This window comes from Ranitomeya variabilis, chromosome 1 (genome assembly GCF_051348905.1).
Source record: "Ranitomeya variabilis isolate aRanVar5 chromosome 1, aRanVar5.hap1, whole genome shotgun sequence".
In the NCBI taxonomy this organism is placed as follows: domain Eukaryota; kingdom Metazoa; phylum Chordata; class Amphibia; order Anura; family Dendrobatidae; genus Ranitomeya; species Ranitomeya variabilis.
The window spans coordinates 165096401-165118450 of NC_135232.1; the positions used below are offsets into that span (position 1 = coordinate 165096401).

At 47.6% G+C, this 22050-nt stretch overlaps 1 protein-coding gene across 3 annotated transcripts in view; it reads left to right on the forward strand.

The window, feature by feature from the left end:
• The window catches only part of APC (APC regulator of Wnt signaling pathway), a 170991-nt gene that overhangs the window by 36841 nt on the left and 112100 nt on the right, over positions 1-22050 (forward strand). Inside the window, exon 1 of one of the 3 annotated variants that reach the window (XM_077290389.1) lies at positions 11450-11588. The exons of 1 other annotated variant lie outside the window; for it this stretch is intronic. The gene's annotated coding sequence lies outside the window, so the exon portion shown is untranslated. Of the gene's footprint in view, positions 1-11449; positions 11589-22050 lie in introns of those variants that run through there. One more of the 3 variants, XM_077290400.1, reaches the window with a different exon arrangement.

Sequence of the window (22050 nt, forward strand, 5' to 3'; positions counted from 1 at the left end):
CTGACACGCAGCAGCGATCAGGGACCCCGCTGAGAATCGTACGTCGTAGCAGATCGTTTGGAACTTTATTTCGTCGCTGGATCTCCTGCTGTCATCGCTGGATCGGTGTGTGACACCGATCCAGCGATGTGTTCGCTTGTAACCAGGGTAAACATCGGGTTACTAAGCGCAGGGCCGCGCTTAGTGACCCGATGTTTACCCTGGTTACCATCGTAAATGTAAAAAGAAACAAACAGTACATACTCACATTCCGGTGTCACGTCCCTCGCCGTCTGCTTCCTGCACTGACTGTGAGTGCCGGCCGTAAAGCACAGCACAGCGGTGACGTCACCGCTGCGCTCTGCTTTTACTTTCAGGCCGGCGCTCACAGTCAGTGCGGGAAGCAGACGGCGAGGGACGTGACACCGGAATGTGAGTATGTACTGTTTTTTGGGTTTTTTTACATTTACGATGGTAACCAGGGTAAACATCGGGTTACTAAGCGCGGCCCTGCGCTTAGTAACCCGATGGTTACCCGGGGACTTCGGCATCGTTGGTCGCTGGAGAGCTGTCTGTGTGACAGCTCTCCAGCGACCACACAACGACTTACCAACGATCACGGCCAGGTCGTATCACTGGTCGTGATCGTTGGTAAATCGTTTAGTGTAACGGTACCCTAACAGGATAAGTCCAAAAATCCAGCACAGAGGATAACAGTCCATATTCCCTTCTTTCTCTCTGATATGCTCTTCACATCATGGTTCCACATCAGACCGATCTCTGTGTCTCACCTCCCTGATATATACAAGTCTCCCCCCTCATTCACAGGCCAGGAGGGGGAAGGTCTCATGGGCTCATTGTTTCAACAAGCTAGGTCAACATGTCATTAGCATATTAGCAAACAACATTATTCACTGACCCTGTGGAGAGATAACAATACAGAACAGTGGGGAGAATATCAGATGGCAAATAACAACTCATCCTACAAGATACAGTAAAGGCCCCGTCTCACATAGCGAGATCGCTGCTGAGTCACAAGTTTTGTGACGCAACAGCGACCTCAGTAGCGATCTCGCTATGTGTGACACGTACCAGCGATCAGGCCCCTGCTGCGAGATCGCTGGTCGTGTCAGAATGGCCTGGACCTTTTTTTGGTCGTTGAGGTCCCGCTGACATCGCTGAATCGGTGTGTGTGACACCGATCCAGCGATGTCTTCACTGGTAACCAGGGTAAACATCGGGTTACTAAGCGCAGGGCCGCGCTTAGTAACCCGAAGTTTACCCTGGTTACCAGCGTAAATGTAAAAAAAACCAAACAGTACATACTCACCATCTGTTGCCCGTCAGGTCCCTTGGCGTCTGCTTCCTGCTCTGACTGAGCCGCCGTAAAGTGAGAGCATAGACGTCACCGCTGCGCTCTGCTCTCAGCTCACTGTACGGCGGCTCAGTCAGAGCAGAAAGCAGACGCCAAGGGACCTGACGGGCAACAGATGGTGAGTATGTACTGTTTGTTTTTTTTTACATTTACGCCGGTAACCAGGGTAAACATCGGGTTACTAAAGCGCGGCCCTGCGCTTAGTAACCCGATGTTTACCCTGGTTACCCGGGTGCTGCAGGGGGACTTCGGCATCGTTGAAGACAGTTTCAACGATGCCGAAGTCATTCCCCTGATCGTTGGTCGCTGGAGAGAGCTGTCTGTGTGACAGCTCCCCAGCGACCACACAGCGACGCTGCAGCGATCAGCATCGTTGTCTGTATCGCTGCAGCGTCGCTGTGTGAGACGGGGCCTTAACACCATGATAATCAGTAAAATAGAAATATGCACAAAATGATACCCACATAGCATATCACACCATCACACCATGTCAATCTATTTATCTCATATCTATCTATCTCATATCTATCTATTTATCTATCTATCTATCCCATATGCAGAGGTGTCAAACTGCATTCCTCGAGGGCCGCCAACAGGTCATATTTTCAGGATTTCCTTGTATTGCACAGGTGATAATTTAATCACCTGCACAGAATGATTCCAGCACCTTGTGGAATGCTAGGGAAATCCTGAAAACATGACCTGTTGGCAGCCCTTGAGGAATGCAGTTTGACACCTCTGCCATATCTATCTATCTATCCATCTATCTGTGTGTAATGGAGTGTGGGTTGGACAAATGTTAAAGAGGAGGTTGGACCAGAAATGACATCACAATTCTTTTTTTTTGTTCAATAATAGATCTTTATTTAGCTTTCAAAAAACGCATACAAATCTGCATGAAAAAGTGCATAAAAAACACATCAAATCCACACCAGTGTTTTCTGGCAAGAGAGGATAGACTCTGCACAGAAAATTCCACAGGCAAATCTGCAACGTGTGCATATAGCCTTAGGCTATGTGCACACGTCAGGATATCTTGCAGAAATTTTCCTGACAAAAACCGGACATTTCTGCCAGAAATCCGCATGCGTTTTTTTTGCGTTTTTTCATGCGTTTTTGATGCGTTTTTTGTGCGTTTTTTCCAAATGCATAGAATTGCGGGAAAAACGCGGAAAATCCGCAAAATTAATGAACATGCTGCTTTTTTTACCGCAATGCGTTTTTTTCGTGGAAAAAAATGCACCATGTGCACAAAACATGCAGAATGCATTCTAAATGATAGGATGCATAATGTATGCGTTTTTAATGAGTTTTTATAGCGTTTTTATCGCGAAAAAAAACTGGACGTGTGCACATACCCTTAATGTGTTAAAATGCACCCCCCCAATCTAAGGTCTTTTATGAACTGATGTGGCGAGGGGGTTGAAGCACAGTGTGAAATAAATGTGTATTAAAAAAAAAAAAAAAAGACTGCTAGTCTGCATCTCTTTTGAAACTGTTTCAAGCTCTGTCCCCTTAAGGGGGTTGTGCCACCATAGAATATATAGATAATGGTGCAAAAATCATGTAAAGAAATGCTTTTGTAAATTAAATCTATTACAAGTTATGCCCCATTCAAAACGTATGTAACTTTTGAGGGCCAGTATGATAGCATTACTGGTATCTATGTCCATCCATCCAGCCCTCTCTAGAGGTCAAACATGCTCAGTTCCCTCTCCATTACAACTGGCCATGCAGGTTGGATCCATCCACACATCAGCCAGCCACATCTCATCCAGCAGACTGAAATCAGTGAGGCATGGGGCTTCTCCTAGCACTTCCTGCAGTTAATGAGGGCAGTGAATATTCATAAGCCGCATGTACAGCTTGGCTAGGCAAAGTACAGAAAGTCTCACAGGCAGCAGGGATGAGCACTACTGTACAGTTAATGAGTGAAGTGAATATTCATAGGTTGCATGTAAGGTGTGGCTGGGCAAAGTACAGAATGTGAACACACAGGCAGCCTGAAGTGTGCGTAAAGTGAATACTCATAAGAGGCATGAAAAGCACAGCTGGGCAAGTATAGAATGTAAACACACAGGCAGGAAAGTCCAGCACTTTCCTGCAGTTAATGAGTGAAGTGAATATTCATAAGCCGCATGGTGGCAAGTGTCAACACATTGGCAGAGGACAACACCTCTCTCAGGGACACATAAAATAGTAAACAACTTTACATCAAATCTAGGGAATCTGGAAGAGCCAAGCAAAGCACCAGAATGTAATGCGATACGCCAATTCTGGGGCAGCTGCAGGCTTATATTTTTATGCTGGGAAGGGGCCAATCACCAGGGACCCTGCCCAGCCTGTTAATTATGAACGCATGGCTGTCTGCTTTACCTTTGCTGGTCATCAAAAATAGGGGGGGACTCCATGTAGTTTTTAATTCACTTACAAGTACAGTAAGTTACACATGTAAGACATTAATTATATATCTCACGGATATCTATCAAGCCATCTATATCTGAATGTGTCTCAGGTATTTGTGAAAACCGTCACCACACATAGTGGAAACACTGATGTGTGAAGGGGGCCTAATGTGTATGGGGCCTGAGAGAGTGTTGATTTTTCGGCAACCTTCAAGATCATTTCACCTGATAATTTTGTTTGTTGGGTAATTGGTGACCTGTTTAAAAAGTTGATAATTGAGAAAAAGTGTTCCTAGGAATGCTTGTTGCAACTTCTGAAAAAATGTGCTCTTATAGGGCACAAAATACTTGCCTGCGTCCCGCGCCATGCTATTGTGTGCATGCATATAAAAAGAGTTCCCTAATACAACTGACAATGCTGCGTATTTTAAAATCTGCTCCACGTGGTAAACAGACCTGTAATGTGTACACTTTGGATCAGGAGTCCCGAATCCGTGCTCAAGACTATGACATGGGAAAGGAGTGTATGTATTCTAGATATCATATTCAAGCATTTGATGACTAAGGCTAGGGTCACATTGCGTTAGGGCAATCCGCTAAGCGCATAGCGCTAGCGGGTTGCGCTAACGCAATGCTTCCCTAGGGTCCGCGTTCGGTGTCCCCGCTAGCGCAGATCCCCGATCTGCACTAGCGAGGAACGGACCTCGGGCGCGCCGCGGACGCTGCAAGCAGCGTCCGAGGTCCGTCACTCAAATGACGCGACATCGCTAGCGCCCGCCCAATGTGGGCGGGCGCTAGCGACGCGCTCACCATTACAGGCTATGGCGGCGTTAACGGACTACGTTAACACCGCGTTATGCCGCGGTGTAACGTAGTCCGTTAAACGCGGTCACATAACGCAATGTGACCCTAGCCTAAGGGTCTGTGCACACGTTGTGGATTTGGCTGCGAATCTGCAGTGGATTTGACGCTGCGGATTTGCAGCAGTTTTCCATGCGATGTACAGTACCATGTAAACCTATGGAAAACCAAATCCGCAGTGCACATGCTGCGGAAAATTCTGTACGGAAACGGTGCAGTTTATTTTCTGCAGCATGTCAATTCTTTGTGCAGATTCCACAGTGTTTTACACCTGTTCCACAATTGGAATCCGCAGGTGTGAAAATGTAGGTGACATCCGCACAAAAACCGCTGTAAATTCGCCATAAATCCGCAGGTAAAACGCAGGGCGTTTTACCAGCAGATTTTTCAGATTCTGCGCGGAAAAATGCGTGCACATACCCTAAGAGTTGGACATTTTAGTAGAGATGGGTGACTCCGAACACAGGCTTTCTCCAGGAAGTCCATGTTATTGTTTGGTTTCTGCACCTCCAACATCGGGTGTTTCTCGAGTTGGCTTTTGCATGAAAGTGCAAAAAACACTGGCTGCTCTGGTTGGCGGGAAGATTATTACCACCAGACAGCACTGCAGCTCCCACACTGTCAGATTACAGCATGAGCCAGCAGCTGTGACCGGAGGTAAAAACTTTACCTCCAGCCACAAAGGCTTCGGATGATGTGCGTACTACGTCCATCAACTTATGCCTGCTGACGCTTTTCAGTTGTTTCGTCCACATGTGATTGCATTTTGTCCTATGGACCTCGTGCCTCCAACTGCCTAGGGTGTGGGTGAGCTGTTATTTCTTCATCTACTAATAAGTCACAGCAGGTGCGGCTGATTGGAGTATTACCAGCCTGCACTATAAATAAATAAAAAAACTGCATGGATTTTCCTGTGTTTTCGATAACCAGCCAGACAAAACTGGCAGCTGCATGCTGCAAACCACAGCTGGCAGCTTTATCAAGAATAGAGGGGTCCCCACACATTTTTATTTTTAATTATTTAAATAAATAATAAAAAAAAAACGTTCTGGGGTCCAGCAGCTCATTCTACCATAATTTTCTCCCTGGATTGTCACATCTTGGCATCTAGGGTGTTGGACAGAACGTCGGACAGGTGAGGGATAGGTTTGCTTATTATGTTTGCTTTTTTTTTTTTTTACAGGAGACTAGTGCTTCAATGGAATGGGTGTATGGGGAGTAGAACTGTTAGTTTCACTTTTTTATTTAAAAATAACAGTGTCTTTATTTCAAGTAAAGGACTTTATTCTTGCTGTGTGTTTATTATGATATGACTATAGGATTATTAATGTCTCTGTCAATGGTTAGAAAGAAACGCAGCACTCACCGGAGCTGTGGATAAATCTTCTTTATTTATAAGTTGCAGCAATGCATCTTCACGGCACGGGGGAATAGGAGGTGAGGAGCGTGCAAGGCAGAGCGGACAACGGCCGTTTCGCGCTAAACGGTAGCGCTTCTACGGGTCCATAATCCGGAGGAAGTTACGCCGGGAGAAATAAGGTAAAACCCCTCCTCTCCGGCGTCATCGACCTCCAGATGTACAAAGTGCTAATTAACAAGGTGCAGATTAAAACCAAGATAGCAAGGATAAAATGCAGATAAACACAAGTTATAAAAAGCTCAATGCAACAAGCGATCATAAACTAACATTTATAATGATGTATATTATAGACTCAAGGTTTCCACATATACGCAGGATTTTAATTTTTTAAAGACGTGAAATATACCTTTTCATTATATGGGACTACTAGCTTCAGAGTGAAAAATTCAATTCTAAGTAACCAGAGTAAAGTAGCGACAAAAGAAATGAAAAAATTGTATTTTTCCTAATAATTAATCATAATTTTTTGATCTTTTGGTCTATTTGGTTGTTCTGTACATACCTATAACTTTAATAGAGAAAGTTACTATGAAGGTATCTATAAATGGCAATAAATTCATACCGGTAGAGGAGGGTTCCGAAAAGGCAGGGATAAATGACAAAAAGTAAAAAAGATATTACAGAAAAATGGACATATCTGTCCTGTCATTAAAACCGGAGGGGCCCGTAGCTCGTGTCCTCATGATCCATTTTGCTTCTCGTTGCAAAAGGATCTTTCCCAAATCTCCTCCCTTAGAGGTGAGACTTACTTTCTCTAAACCTATAAAGGTGAGAACTGTCGGATCACCCTGATGACATTCCCTGATATGGTTTATAAGTCTAGGTACTCCTTTGCCCGTAGACACGGATTTAAAATGTTCCCTAAATCTGACATATAATTTGCGTATTGTTTTGCCAACGTAAAATCGTTTGCATGGGCAAAACAACGCATATACAACAAATTCCGTTTTACATGAAATGAACTGCCTGGGGCAATTGCCCTTTTTGTCAATACCATTTGACAGGGCAGGTGGTAGAAATTGGTCCAATTTTACACAACATCAGGCAGTTCATTTCATGTAAAACGGAATTTGTTGTATATGCGTTGTTTTGCCCATGCAAACGATTTTACGTTGGCAAAACAATACGCAAATTATATGTCAGATTTAGGGAACATTTTAAATCCGTGTCTACGGGCAAAGGAGTACCTAGACTTATAAACCATATCAGGGAATGTCATCAGGGTGATCCGACAGTTCTCACCTTTATAGGTTTAGAGAAAGTAAGTCTCACCTCTAAGGGAGGAGATTTGGGAAAGATCCTTTTGCAACGAGAAGCAAAATGGATCATGAGGACACGAGCTACGGGCCCCTCCGGTTTTAATGACAGGACAGATATGTCCATTTTTCTGTAATATCTTTTTTACTTTTTGTCATTTATCCCTGCCTTTTCGGAACCCTCCTCTACCGGTATGAATTTATTGCCATTTATAGATACCTTCATAGTAACTTTCTCTATTAAAGTTATAGGTATGTACAGAACAACCAAATAGACCAAAAGATCAAAAAATTATGATTAATTATTAGGAAAAATACAATTTTTTCATTTCTTTTGTCGCTACTTTACTCTGGTTACTTAGAATTGAATTTTTCACTCTGAAGCTAGTAGTCCCATATAATGAAAAGGTATATTTCACGTCTTTAAAAAATTAAAATCCTGCGTATATGTGGAAACCTTGAGTCTATAATATACATCATTATAAATGTTAGTTTATGATCGCTTGTTGCATTGAGCTTTTTATAACTTGTGTTTATCTGCATTTTATCCTTGCTATCTTGGTTTTAATCTGCACCTTGTTAATTAGCACTTTGTACATCTGGAGGTCGATGACGCCGGAGAGGAGGGGTTTTACCTTATTTCTCCCGGCGTAACTTCCTCCGGATTATGGACCCGTAGAAGCGCTACCGTTTAGCGCGAAACGGCCGTTGTCCGCTCTGCCTTGCACGCTCCTCACCTCCTATTCCCCCGTGCCGTGAAGATGCATTGCTGCAACTTATAAATAAAGAAGATTTATCCACAGCTCCGGTGAGTGCTGCGTTTCTTTCTAACCATTGACAGCTATATTGCTAATTTCCACACGCTAGCACCTCCGCAGCTAGACACGCCGGATTCAGCATACATGTCTGATTAATCCTCGGATTAAGGAGTGGTGCCACTTTGCTTTTCTTTTCTACTTTTGTTATTAATGTCTCTCCAGTACTAACCCATAGGCTTGGTGTCAATTGACAATACAAAGGTGACATCAGCCCCACAAATATTACCCCACTTGCCACCGCCACAGGGCAAGTGGAAAGAGCTGGGCAAAAGCGCCATAATTGGTGCATCTAATAGATGCAACTTTTCTAGGGTGGCTGTGGGCTGATATTTTTAGGCTCCATGGCCCATTACAAGTATGAGAATACCAGCTGCCAGTTTTAGCTTAGCTGGTTGTCAAAAATGAGGGGGGGACCCCACACTGTTTTGGTTTTTAATTATTTATTTTAAATAGAAAAAACAAAAAACACATGGGAACCTCTCTATTCTTGATAACCAGCCTTGCTATCGCTGACAGCTGCGGGTTGCAGCCCGCAGCTGTCAGTTTTGCCATGCTGGTTATGAAAAATATAAGGGAACCCACTCCACATTTTTTTTTTTTAAATGTAATTATTTATAGAGCAGGCGCCAGCTGGTGCATACTCCCATCAGCCGCCATCTGCTCTCACTATTATGAGCAACAGCAGGCATGGGCTGAGGGGATTAGTGTCTGATCAGCCGATGCCTGTGACCAGAGGTAAACTTTTTACCTCCGATCACAGCTGCGGGCTCAAGCTGTCATCTAACAGCGTGGGAGCCAAAGCGGTCTGACCAGCAGTAATGATCTTACCGTCGATCAGTGGCAGTGTTTGCTGAGTTGTCATGCAGATGACCGTGTGGCAAACAATGGATGTTCGGACCCCCCATTCATGTGCATGGGTTCCGGGTTTGGGTACTGTTCTCGTATTTGAACCAAAGTTTTTTTTTTTTTTTTGTTTGGCTGAACCCGAACATCTAGGGGTTCGCCCATTACTACAGGGGGACTGTTTTTCAGAGTTGAAGTAATAAGCACAAACAAAACAAGTGGATTATTGTGAAGCTGAAATGTACTAAGGGACTATTTGACCACTACAGTAGGGAAAGTGACAAGAAAGGCAGTGATGAGGTAGCTGCGGTCCCATGGGTCTTCTTGTAATCCCTCTTAGGGTATGTGTCCACGGGCCGGATTAGCTGTGGAATGAACGCTGCGTACAACCGCATCGTTTAACCCGCAGCATCCAGTAGAGGGGATTTTATGAAATCCCATCTTCAGTATACGTGCGAACACACATCCAGCGGCCCTGAGTTTATGAACCAGTCTTTTAGAACGCAGCATGTCTGTTTACCTTGCGGCGACGCTCTGTCGCCGCAAGGTAAATAACAGGGTCCTATGTATGGGGTGCGGCGATTCCGGATGTGTGCAATGAACACATCCGGAATCACCGCGCGTACAGATGGGGGCGGTGCTTTGCGCAAAGCGGGTTTTCCGCTCCGTCCTAAACGCCGTCAATCCGGACAGAGGACATACAGCCTTACAATCTCTCCTATTCACTATGACATGAAGGGTACACAAGTAGTGATGAGCAAGCGTGCTCAGGTAAGGTGTTATCTTGGTGTTCTCCCCTCCGGCCACCCCGCCGCTCTTGGTGTTCTCCCCTCCGGCCACCCCGCCGCTCTTGGTGTTCTCCCCTCCGGCCACCCCGCCGCTCTTGGTGTTCTCCCCTCCGGCCACCCTGCCGCTCTTGGTGTTATCCACTTCTTTAATTTTAAAAGTTGCCCAGCATGGTAAAAAAAATAAATGCTTGCCGATGCCCACCAGTCATGCCATTTATCCCCTAACTGCGTTCCTAAGCCCCGGGCAGTCCTCCTCCTCCTCCGATGGTGAAAGTGCTACTCTGTGCATCCTGTTCAGGCCGGATGTACATGTGACCCCGGCAGTGGCGCTATGTTGGCCATTACTGCATCCAATATTGGGCTGCTGAAGTAAAATGTCTGTCAACCCAAAACACACACACACACACACACACACACACACACACACACACACACACACACACACACACACACACACACACACACCGTCTTTAGTAGTTATGGTATGAGCACACATCATCTTTTTCAGGTGGACTCTGTGTGGACAAAAAGTGCCCCATAGATTGAATATAATACGCAGCAATGTGCACACGTCCATTCTCCGCTCTCCATACAGGAAAACGAGCTCCAGCGCTTTCATGAAGCGGCTTCTTCCCCTGGGACCTCTCACTGGGTGCTCCAGCGTGTAACGTGCAATGTGTCAAACCGCCACAATGACGTCACCCCTGCGTCACACCACAACAATGGCGTCACACCGCCACAATGTCACCCCTACGTCACACCCCGACAATGATGTCACACCGCAACAATGGCGTCACTCCTACTTCACACCCCAACACTGACTTCACCCCTATGTCACCGCAAAGATGGCGTCACTCCTACTTCACACCCCAACAATGATGTCACCCATACGTCACTGCAACAATGGCGTCACTCCTACTTCACACCCCAACAATGACGTCACCCCTGCGTCACATCGCCACAATGTCACCCCTATGCCACACCCCAACAATGACATCACCACGCAATGACATCATGCCTACGTCACACCAATGATGTCACATCTGCGTCACACCACAATGACAGCACACCAAAACAATGATGTCACCCCTACGTCACACCACAAGGACATCGCTCCATGTCACACCACAACAATGACGTCACGCCTACTTCACACAACACAATGACTTCACCCCTACGTCACACCACAATGGCGTCACCCCTATGTCACGCCACAACAATGATGTCATGCCACAATGTCACCCCTACGTCAGACCACAAGGACATCTTGCCTACGTCACGCCACAACAATAACGTCACACCACAGTGTCACACATATGCCAAAACGACGATGACACGTATGGTGAGCCACAGCGACGTCACTTGTACACCACACCACTTGGGTCTACAAATCAGAAATGATGTTGGAAGGGAGGTGGGGCTCCAAGCGTTGGCTCTCGTCATGTAGACATGAGCCACTGATGCGCTCATCTCTGTGTGAACACTGGCCAGTGGCAGGCTACACATATCTAGGTGGGAATGGTTTAGCCAAGAATACATGTCTGCCCTGCAGTGAGCCGGTGTAGTAGCGGTGCCGTCGCCCCCCGCAGTGCAGACGTGTACGGGGCTGTGGTCGCAGTGTCTGTGATGGCCGGTACTACATGCGCTGTCAGTACTGTCACTGTATGGCTGCCCCTCCCCCCTGCAGCAGTGCGCGCCGCCGTGCCAGCCCCGCCCCCTGCTCTCACCTCTGCTGCTGGGTGTGTGGGAGCGGTCACGTGATAGCTGTCCGTCGGGTGCGCGCCCGCGGAGCAGCAGACAGCAGGATGGAGAGCCCGGAGCCCATGGACGTGGAGATGATGGGGTAGGTGCCCGGCAGGTCAGGGCGAGACGTGGGCAGCGGCTGTCAGCACTGCGCTCTTGTGTGTCATGGTTGGCAATGTCGCAGTGTGGCGGCGGGAGGTGATGTCCTCTGCCCTTTGTGGCCGCTACTGCAGCCAGCTGATGGGGAAGTGCTGTGTGCCGCTGTCACAGAACAAAAGGCGGGGGAGCAGCTGTGTGCGGAGCTGTCAGTGGTGGTGCCCGAGCTGTGCCATCACCGGTGCCCGCTGCCCATCATGGCGTCACAGGGTCGGGTAGTATCACACCTTGTAGAGATGATGGCGGGCTGGAAACACCGCAGACAGGAGCGGGATACTGGGAGCAATGTGTGTGTATAGTATAATGTGTGTGTGTGTATAATGTGTGTGTGTATAATATGTGTATATAATATGTGTGTATAATGTGTGTATAGTATAATGTGTGTATAGTATAATGTGTGTATATAGGTAATACAGAGCTCTGTGGTCACATTGTCACCGACCTGTGTGTATATTGTGGCCATCTGTCATTACCGACCTGTATGTCTGTCTGTCTGTGGCGGCGTCCATCATTACCGGGTTTGCAGCGCTGCATTCTCATTGTTGTGGGCTCAGCACAGCTCCTGCACGTTCACATCCTCCTAAATCTCTGTGCCCCATCTTCATGTTTCCGTTGCCCTTTATGCTCGGCTGTATATGTGTCACACTGTTGTTTTGGGGCACTGCTCCTCATATTTTTGGTTTTATGAAAATTCTTTAAGAAGGTGGTGGAAATGGGTGCTAAATAAGACCTTTCCTGAGGCCACCCCGCCGCTCTTGGTGTTTTCCCCTCCGGCCACCCCGCCGCTCTTGGTGTTTTCCCCTCCGGCCACCCCGCCGCTCTTGGTGTTTTCCCCTCCGGCCACCCCGCCGCTCTTGGTGTTCTCACCTCCGGCCACCCCGCCGCTCTTGGCGTTCTCACCTCCGGCCACCCCGCCGCTCTTGGCGTTCTCACCTCCGGCCACCCCGCCGCTCTTGGCGTTCTCACCTCCGGCCACCCCGCCGCTCTTGGCGTTCTCACCTCCGGCCACCCCGCCGCTCTTGGCGTTCTCCCCTCCGGCCACCCCGCCGCTCTTGGCGTTCTCCCCTCCGGCCACCCCGCCGCTCTTGGCGTTCTCCCCTCCGGCCACCCCGCCGCTCTTGGCGTTCTCCCCTCCGGCCACCCCGCCGCTCTTGGCGTTCTCCCCTCCGGCCACCCCGCCGCTCTTGGCGTTCTCCCCTCCGGCCACCCCGCCGCTCTTGGCGTTCTCCCCTCCGGCCACCCCGCCGCTCTTGGCGTTCTCCCCTCCGGCCACCCCGCCGCTCTTGGCGTTCTCCCCTCCGGCCACCCCGCCGCTCTTGGCGTTCTCCCCTCCGGCCACCCCGCCGCTCTTGGCGTTCTCCCCTCCGGCCACCCCGCCGCTCTTGGCGTTCTCCCCTCCGGCCACCCCGCCGCTCTTGGCGTTCTCCCCTCCGGCCACCCCGCCGCTCTTGGCGTTCTCCCCTCCGGCCACCCCGCCGCTCTTGGCGTTCTCCCCTCCGGCCACCCCGCCGCTCTTGGCGTTCTCCCCTCCGGCCACCCCGCCGCTCTTGGCGTTCTCCCCTCCGGCCACCCCGCCGCTCTTGGCGTTCTCCCCTCCGGCCACCCCGCCGCTCTTGGCGTTCTCCCCTCCGGCCACCCCGCCGCTCTTGGCGTTCTCCCCTCCGGCCACCCCGCCGCTCTTGGCGTTCTCCCCTCCGGCCACCCCGCCGCTCTTGGCGTTCTCCCCTCCGGCCACCCCGCCGCTCTTGGCGTTCTCCCCTCCGGCCACCCCGCCGCTCTTGGCGTTCTCCCCTCCGGCCACCCCGCCGCTCTTGGCGTTCTTCCCTCCGGCCACCCCGCCGCTCTTGGCGTTCTTCCCTCCGGCCACCCCGCCGCTCTTGGCGTTCTCCCCTCCGGCCATCCCGCCGCTCCTGGCATTCTCCCCTCCGGCCACCCCGCCGCTCTTGGCGTTCTCCCCTCCGGCCACCCCGCCGCTCCTGGCGTTCTCCCCTCCGGCCACCCCGCCGCTCTTGGTGTCCTCCCATCTGGCCACCCCGCCGCTCTTGATGTTCTCACCTCTGGCCATGGCTGGGTGTATTCAGTGCATAGATTGGACCAGCATAGCGCCATCATCTTATTAGTGGTCACTGCTGGGTACTGCAGATCAGCTCCTGTTCAGCTAAATGTGCCAGTGAGAGACACCTGTGCAGCGTGGAGCAGCTGCTGTATTCCCATTGTTTTCTGACGCTGTCCCATTTTATTATAACACATGGGTTTTATGGACCCCAGTACTCGGCTTTGCTTTTTTTTTTTCTGGGAAAGCAAATAACAATTGAGCTGTTTGTTAATCAGCCATCCAGCAGAATAGCCAAGATGGACTGTAAAGAGGAGCCATCATCTTTCCTGCCGAGACTCCTATTTCTTGTACCATAACCTCATCTGCCGCCTCATATAACTGTGCATTGTGCTGTACCCCTTTATAATTCCTGGAAATACATGAATACAGTGACAACTGGAGCTACGTTTTTCCAAAATTATTTATCTGTTTTTACACAGTTTGATACTGATGGAGCGGGGTTGGTTTGTAGGAACAAATGCTAAATGGTAACAAATGATTTTCGGTTTCTTCATCCGATTTTTGAGAAGGAGTAACAGAGGACTGGCACATGTAGAATCAGGCTGTGTGCACACGGATTTTTCCGCAGCGGATTTAAGAAATCTGCAGGTAAAAGGCACTGCGCTTACCTGCGGATTTACCGCGGATTTTGTGTGGATTACACCTGCGGATTCCTATTATGGAACAGGTGTAAACCGCTGCTGAATCCGCACAAAGAATTGACATGCTGCAAAATGTAAACCGCTGCGTTTCCGCGCTGTTTTTTCCGCAGCATGGGCACAGTGGTTTCTGTTTTCTATAGGTTTACATGGTACTGTAAACTCATGGAAAACTGATGCAGATCCGCAGCAAAATCCGCAACGTGTGCACATAGCCTCATGCTGATAGATGCTCCAGAACTGTTATTTCATGGATAACACAAGTGATAACTACAGCAGACATGTGAGGAGAGCTGGTGGGGCCGGCGTCACCGTCTGTCTGCTTGGTTCTAGCCAGACTGGTGTCAGGTGCAGTGTTGTCATGGAAACCGAAGGTTCTAGACTGGTGACAGTAGTGTATACTGGGGTTGCATGTGGATGGTGGCTTCTATCCTTACTCTGCTCATTCATTGTGCATTCGTTGTGCATTGTACATACAGTATATGGTAGTGTACAGAGCATGAGGTTACAAATTGGCACTTGAAATGGTGGCATGGCAAGGTGCCTGGCTGCCCATGGGTGCCTCGCTACAAACAATTCTTAGGCTTTTGAATGTGTATTCGCTGACTGCTCGTGACCTACACTGTGGTGAGAGGTTCACGACTGGTCTCCACATTTTACTTCTAAGTTAAGAAAGATGTATTAAATCTAGGCAAATGAAAGAGTAGATGCCCTGAGTAAGGCTCTGTTCACATGCCCAGTTGTCATCCGCTGCTAAGGCTGGGTCCATTGTAACACGTAACACTTTAGTTCCAGTTTTCCAGCTGGTTTTACTGTGTTTGTGATGGATCCCTTTTTACTAGAAGTGTCTGAGCCCATCAGTGTTCTGGGCACTTGGAATGTAACGGTTTTGTTAATGGATGGCGAATCAGGGGACCATCCGTTGTGATCGGTTTCACATAGACTTCCATATTTAAATTAAGAAACTGATCCAGTTACTATCTGTTTTTTAGGTAGCCAAAGAAGGTTTGCAGACCCGTGTCTAACTTCTTTATTAATCTTTTTTAATCCAGCTAAGAAACGCAGGGCATCTGGATTTTAGTCAAACTGAAGACATTTTCGTCCCTCTTCAAATGAATGGATCCTGTACTGGATCATTAGATTTCCATTTTTGTCATCCGAAACCAAAATTAACTTCTTGTCATAATCCTAGCCTTAAATTTAATGTCACTGTCATTCCAAGCTGCAGGCTGGTGACTGCTCCATTTCTCAGGCATTAGTGTTGGTAAATCTCCCTGGCCGCCTAGTGATGCCATGTGCTGGGTATCTGGTATCATGTCCCGTACAGTGTTTGGTATGTGCCAGCTGTGTGTACCTGGTAGGATTATCGTGCCCTCCGGTCATTGTGCCGCTTCTTGCTCCTCGGATCGGAGGCGTGGGCTGCACTCTGTATGGAGGGAGGCTACGGCTTCCTCTGTTAGGACTTGCTCGGCTCTTGAGCTTTTGTAAACAGCGTGCTGTGGGTTTGGTTTCCACAGAGAGTGTGACTGCCTTTAATCTTTAGTGTTTTGCTTTTCTTATTATGCCACACTGTCTTTTGATGTTTTGTGTGTAACCCTTTCTGTCATCTTAGTCATTCTGGGTTTCAGCCCACCTCTAGTGTTGCTCCTACAATCTGTCCAGTCGCTCATACAGCTCGGTAGGTGTACAGCATGGACTTCTTCCCCGTGGTCTATGAGGTGAGGTTACACTGTGGAGAGCCATTGTCCCCACTTTAGTGTGACTCACTGACTGGGGGTGTCTGCTGGATTATTCATCCTCTCGTCATCAGAGGCACACATCACTTTGGTCTGTGTCATACAGGGATCCTTTCTTCCACCTAATGAGCTCAGATCATGGATGACCATGTGAGAACACAGGACTGACGCTAGATGAGCCCCTGCTCACAACATTTGTATATCGGTATTTCATTTTTATATACCGTAATCCTTTTTTCTTACATGTTCTGGAAGTGCCAAGATATTACATCACTGAGCTGGACATCCTCTGGTCACACATGGGTTTGGGTGGCTCCATTCATAGTTTAAGTGGTCTCCCAGCAGTGGGACCCCCAACAATCAGTAAGTTCACTTGTACTTAGTATATATAAAATGGCAAACGTCACCTGAATATGCTACTAATATTCCTACCGTGTTGATCCAGAGGAAGGCGCAGACCTCATGATACAGATACTAATTATTATTATCCATTTATTTCATGGCACTTTATATGTGAGAAGGGGTATACATAATAAAAACAAGTACAATAATCCTAAACAATAAAAGTCACGACTGGTACAGGAGGAGAGAGGACCCTGCCCGCGACGGCTCACAATCTACAAGGGATGGGTGAGAATACAGTTGGGGAGGGTAGAGCTGGTCGTGCAGCGGTTTGGTCGATCGGTGGTTACTGCAGGTTGTAGGCTTGTCAGAAGAGGTAGGTCTTCAGGTTCTTTTTGAAGGTTTCCATGGTAGGCGAGAGTGTGATATGTTGTGGTAGAGAGTTCCAGAGTAGGGGTGATGCGCGAGAGAAATTTTGTATGCGATTGTGGGAAGAGGAGGTAAGAGGGGAGTAGAGGAGATCTTGTGAGGATCAGAGGTTGCGTGCAGGAAAGTACCGAGAGACGAGGTCACAGATGTATGGAGGAGACAGGTTGTGGATGGCTTTGTATGTCATGGTTAGGGTATATATTAGGGGAACCATTCATTCCTGCCTCCGAATATGGCAACCACACTAAACCCATAGATAATTTCTCATTCCTGAATTTATAACCCAGAAGTTGTAACATTGTGTTGTATCCATGTACTTGTTTAATGAAATTACAATAATTGGTGGAGATCTCCATAGTATCACCGCTCGTAGGCCTCATTCAGGCTGCCATGATTTTTCACGTACATAAAAAAGTCTTGAGTATCTTCAGTGGGTTTCATCCAGTTTTATCAATGATTTTCACGTATTGAGAAATAAATACATTACGATGTTAATATTGGACAGGACACAGCCCGTACACTGATTCATGTGGTGGACTCGCACACTTGTATGGATAATTTTAATCTGTGACTCCGATCAAAATCAGACATGTCGCCGTGATTTTTTTTTTTGTAGATTAAACTATATGGGATATGTGTAACTAGATGTAAAAAAATAATAATAAAAAAAATACAGAACACGTATGTGAAAAATGGAGGTCTGAATGAGGCATAAAGAATCATTGTGAACAAGGTGAAACCTTCTGCCCTCTAGACGCAGAGGTTGCCCCTTCTAGTTGTTGCAGGCCCAGGTAAAAAAAAGATAATTTGAAAGATCTCTGTTCTGTTTATTGATATATTTGTACATTGTAATAGCGGTTTTCTCTCCAAACTGAATAACTCCAGGTTGGATAGACTGTCTTTGAGCTGCTTGGTCACCCCTAAAGGGATGTTCTCATCTTCTTAAATGGGAAGAATTGCAAAAAAAAACCCAAGTATCTTTGCAATTTACCTAACATTGAGCCTGTACTTGGTTTGAACAGTTATTCTTTGCTGACATACTCCCTTTAAGTGCATCTTCCCACCTATTTTTTCATCTATCGCCACCCAAATCTGTCAATCAAAGAAGTGGGGATATAGGGGGAGATGCACTTAAGTCTGGCCACTCCGTAGACCACCAAGCATAGTTATTCTGTGGTGACAAACTCCCTTTAAGATCTGGGGAATTTTTAATTCTGTAGTTTTACTGCTTGTTGCCCAGGTTACCAGCCACCTCAGTCATGTATCAACAGTGGTCAGTCTTCTAGGCAAGGAGCTCAGGGCTTACAAGCTCTCCTCTGAACATGGCAAAGCTACCTCTGTTTGTGGCATCAGACAGCATGTCAATGTGGCATGTCAATCACCCCCCTAGCCGGCAGGGAGCCGTGGAGTGGTATGTTTCTGAGGATACAGCGTTACATAATCCCTTTAAAGGGCCACTGTCACCCCCTCCAGCCGTTATAAACTAAAAGAGCCACTTTGTGCAGCAGTAATGCTGCAGTCTAACAAGGTGGCTCTTTTAGTTTTTGATTCAGTTATTCCCTCAATAAAGCGTTTTAAAATTTGCCCTAAATACCTGTCCTTAGACCTGGAGGCAGTCCGAAGCCTCCTCTGTGAATCTCCCAACGGCCGTCACTCTTCTCTTCTGGGGATGTGGTCGCCGCCCCCTGAGCGCTGTTTCTTCTTAAATCTGGCGCCTGCGCTGTGCGTGCCTGCCTGGGACAGGCGCAGTCTTCAGTGTCCGTCATAGGTCAGATGCAGGGTGCCTGACTGCGCCGGTGCGGGCAGTGCGGCCACCCTGTTGCTGAATCCCCGCACTGTTATTCATTATGCACAGTGCGGGGCTGGGGTTCCTGGGCATGTGCACTGCGCTGTTCAGACGGTCCCCCGCCTTCCAGCGTTGCCGTAATATACAGGTTTCCTTGCCAGCGTTTGGAATGAAGCAGCCGCAAATAACAACGCTGGAAGGCGGGGGAACTGGGGGAGCGTCTGAGCTGGGGGAGCGTCTGAACAGCGCAGTGCGCATTCCCAGGAATACCAGCCCCGCACTGTGCATAATGAATAACACAGTGCGGGGCGGGGATTCAGCAACAGGGTGGCCACACTGCCCGCACAGGCGCAGTCAGGCACCCTGCATCTGACCTATGACGGACACTGAAGACTGCGCCTGTCCCAGGCAGGCACGCACAGCGCAGGCGCCGGATTTAAGAAGAAACAGCGCGAAGGGGGCGGCGACCACATCCCCAGAAGAGATGAGTGACGGCCGTTGGGAGATTCACAGAGGAGGCTTCGGACTGCCTCCAGGTCTGCAGACAGGTAGTTAGGGCAAATTTTAAAACGCTTTATTGAGGGAATAACAGAATCAAAAACTAAAAGAGCCACCTTGTTAGACTGCAGCATTACTGCTGCACAAAGTGGCTCTTTTAATTTATAACGGCTGGAGGGGGTGACAGTGGCCCTTTAATGACGTTGGTGCCGCTTCCCTTGCACTCTTTCAGCCCCATATTGTACACATTATTCGGTGTGGTGTGCCCTGACCGGTGACTTGTACAACGTGCCTATCGTCAGCATTATCTACACCTCTTGACTTTTCTCCTGGACATCTGCTGCCTGACACTGGCCACTAGTGTTATGAGTTTTTTATTCCGATAATAATTTATGATGCTCTTAGTGGTCATGATTATTAGTTTATTGTTAGATTATTTATTTTTTTGTAGCAGTAGATGTTTCTAATCAGACGGTCAGGCCTGTGTTATGATTCCTGTAGTGTTCATCAGAAGCACGGCAGCCTGAATCACTGCTGGCCTCCATGAGTCACACATTGCACAACCCAGCACTGACACTTTCCAGCACATTGTCCCCGGCCTTGTCACGCTGCACACATTTCCTGTTGCCAGGGTTAAGTAGTGGAATTTCTAGGTGACATTTGTTCAGTCCGGACTGTGTTTGTGCCCACGTTAGGCCTCCAGAAGATGGGATTTCCATATCCAGTATGAGTCACATTTGTAATTTTGGCTGACCCTGCCGCCATAAGGCGAACGTCTGGTCTCTAATCCAACACCAAGACTCAGTAAATTAGTGTTCAATTACCTGCGCCTGGGTTCTGGAGGGTTAATTATATTGTGAGTGAAAAGTGGTGGTAATGATTTTAGATGACATATTTTATTATATATTACTAGCTATTAAACCCGTTCTACACCCGAGTGGTGAGCATTTTTATTGGTATATTTATATAGTGTCTTCAATAAAATGGCGCCGAAGATCGCGGTATGTGAACGCAATATCCAGCACCATTTTGTTGAAGTCACAGTGAATTCACATACACAGTGTCTTCAATATAATGGTACCGTAGTGCGGTATGTGAACACTGACTCTGGCGCTGCACATCCCACCTTCAGACAGAAGAACGCATCCACCGTTATATATAAGATATGTCTTCTCACCTTCCAAAAGCAAGAGAAGGGGAAAGTTACATTGCGAGTCCCATTGGAGACAGGGTCTGGTGTATTTGATGAGCCATTGTACATTACTACAGAATATGTTGGTAGTATGCAGTACAATGAATATTTTGCAACACTTCTCAAAAGTCATGTAGCCTATACACGGCCCAGAAAATGATTCCATCTTCTATTTTTTTTATGGAACCCCTTTAATGCTGGTGGAAGCAGGTTGGTTCTTGTAAGTATCTAGTGGCGGAGTGCTGAACACAGCCGTGCTTTACCTCCTGAATGTGTGGCAGACTGGTATAGATTTTCACATTTTATTTTTAAGGTGACAGCCATCTTCCCCATTCCCCCATACACAGATTCAGGTCTCCTCGATGGAGCGAGGGGAGCGAGCGGCTGCCAGACTCATTTGGCAGCGACTGGTCATCATAAATCACTTGTTCAGCTGAGTTTTATCTGATGTGTATTAAATTAAAAAAAAATGCAGTGTGCATTACACAAGACCACAGGAATGATATTTCCTCCAAAATCTGAACACAGAACTGTGTAATTGTAGCTGAATCTGTATCTGACCCTCCCGGATAAATGGAAATGTGGAAATTGGCACTGTTGTTTAGTCTCTGGCCTGTGCATTGCCTAGCCTGCCCTGATAGGAGCTGTCCATTGCAATGGCTGATTTGGCCTATTTTCAGTTAGTGTTGGTCATCTGGTTGTATATCGTTGTTTTCTAAGAAATTGTAGGAACTTCTTGACAGTTTGCGTAACTTGGTAGTGCAATGTCTTCATTTTGGTTCTTGGTTTAGATGTTTTTATGTTTAATACTACAGTGTTGGGCTGAATTTAGATGTCTGTATATCATGGTTCAAGTATGGACTGGACATTGGTCTCCTTACTTGGACCCTTGTGAGGCTTTCAGGTTTGGGTCCCGAGCCCCTTGGCCAGTTAGTATTCAGACTCTTGGTATACTGATGTCTGTGAATCCAGCCTTATACCGGAGTGTTTCACTTATTTGCACTTGTTTTTGTAGCTGCCTACCCGTGCAATCATCCCGACATAAGCACTAGATTGTTACAGGAACGATCAGAAATATTTGTGCCTATGACTTGCCATTATAATTATGGTAGTCTAAAAATTAGCCATATAGTCCTGATATGCCAAATCACCACACTGTGTAACAATTGATTTATAAACCCATAGATGTGTCCATGGACCCGAGAGGCAGAGTCTAGGTCCACATCAAAGCACAAGTGGTGATCCAGCCATGCCTTCCACTGGGCCAAGTTGTCACAGCTGCCGATGAATGGATTGCAGCATTCACGTCTGTCCATATAGCGGATAGATGTAGGCGCTGCCTGCTTTAGCTGCACTGGTCAGGTCTGTAAATCCGACCAGCTTAGAGCATTCTGCATTTTTTTTAATCACACTGAGCAGAGGTTTGTAGGAAAAGTAACCCTTGTACACACAGGTTATCATTTAGTCCGGGTGCTTTCCGCTCACACGGATCAGAAATACATTTGTGTGAACATCCCCTAAGAGGACAATGGCTGGAAAAGCCCCTCCTGATCGCTGGAGGCCGTACCACCCTCTGTACTAGTCAGACGTAACGATATTGTGATGTCCAAATAATCCCTCCAGCAAAGTGCAAAATATATGCGGTATATCTTTTTGTGCCAAGATGAAA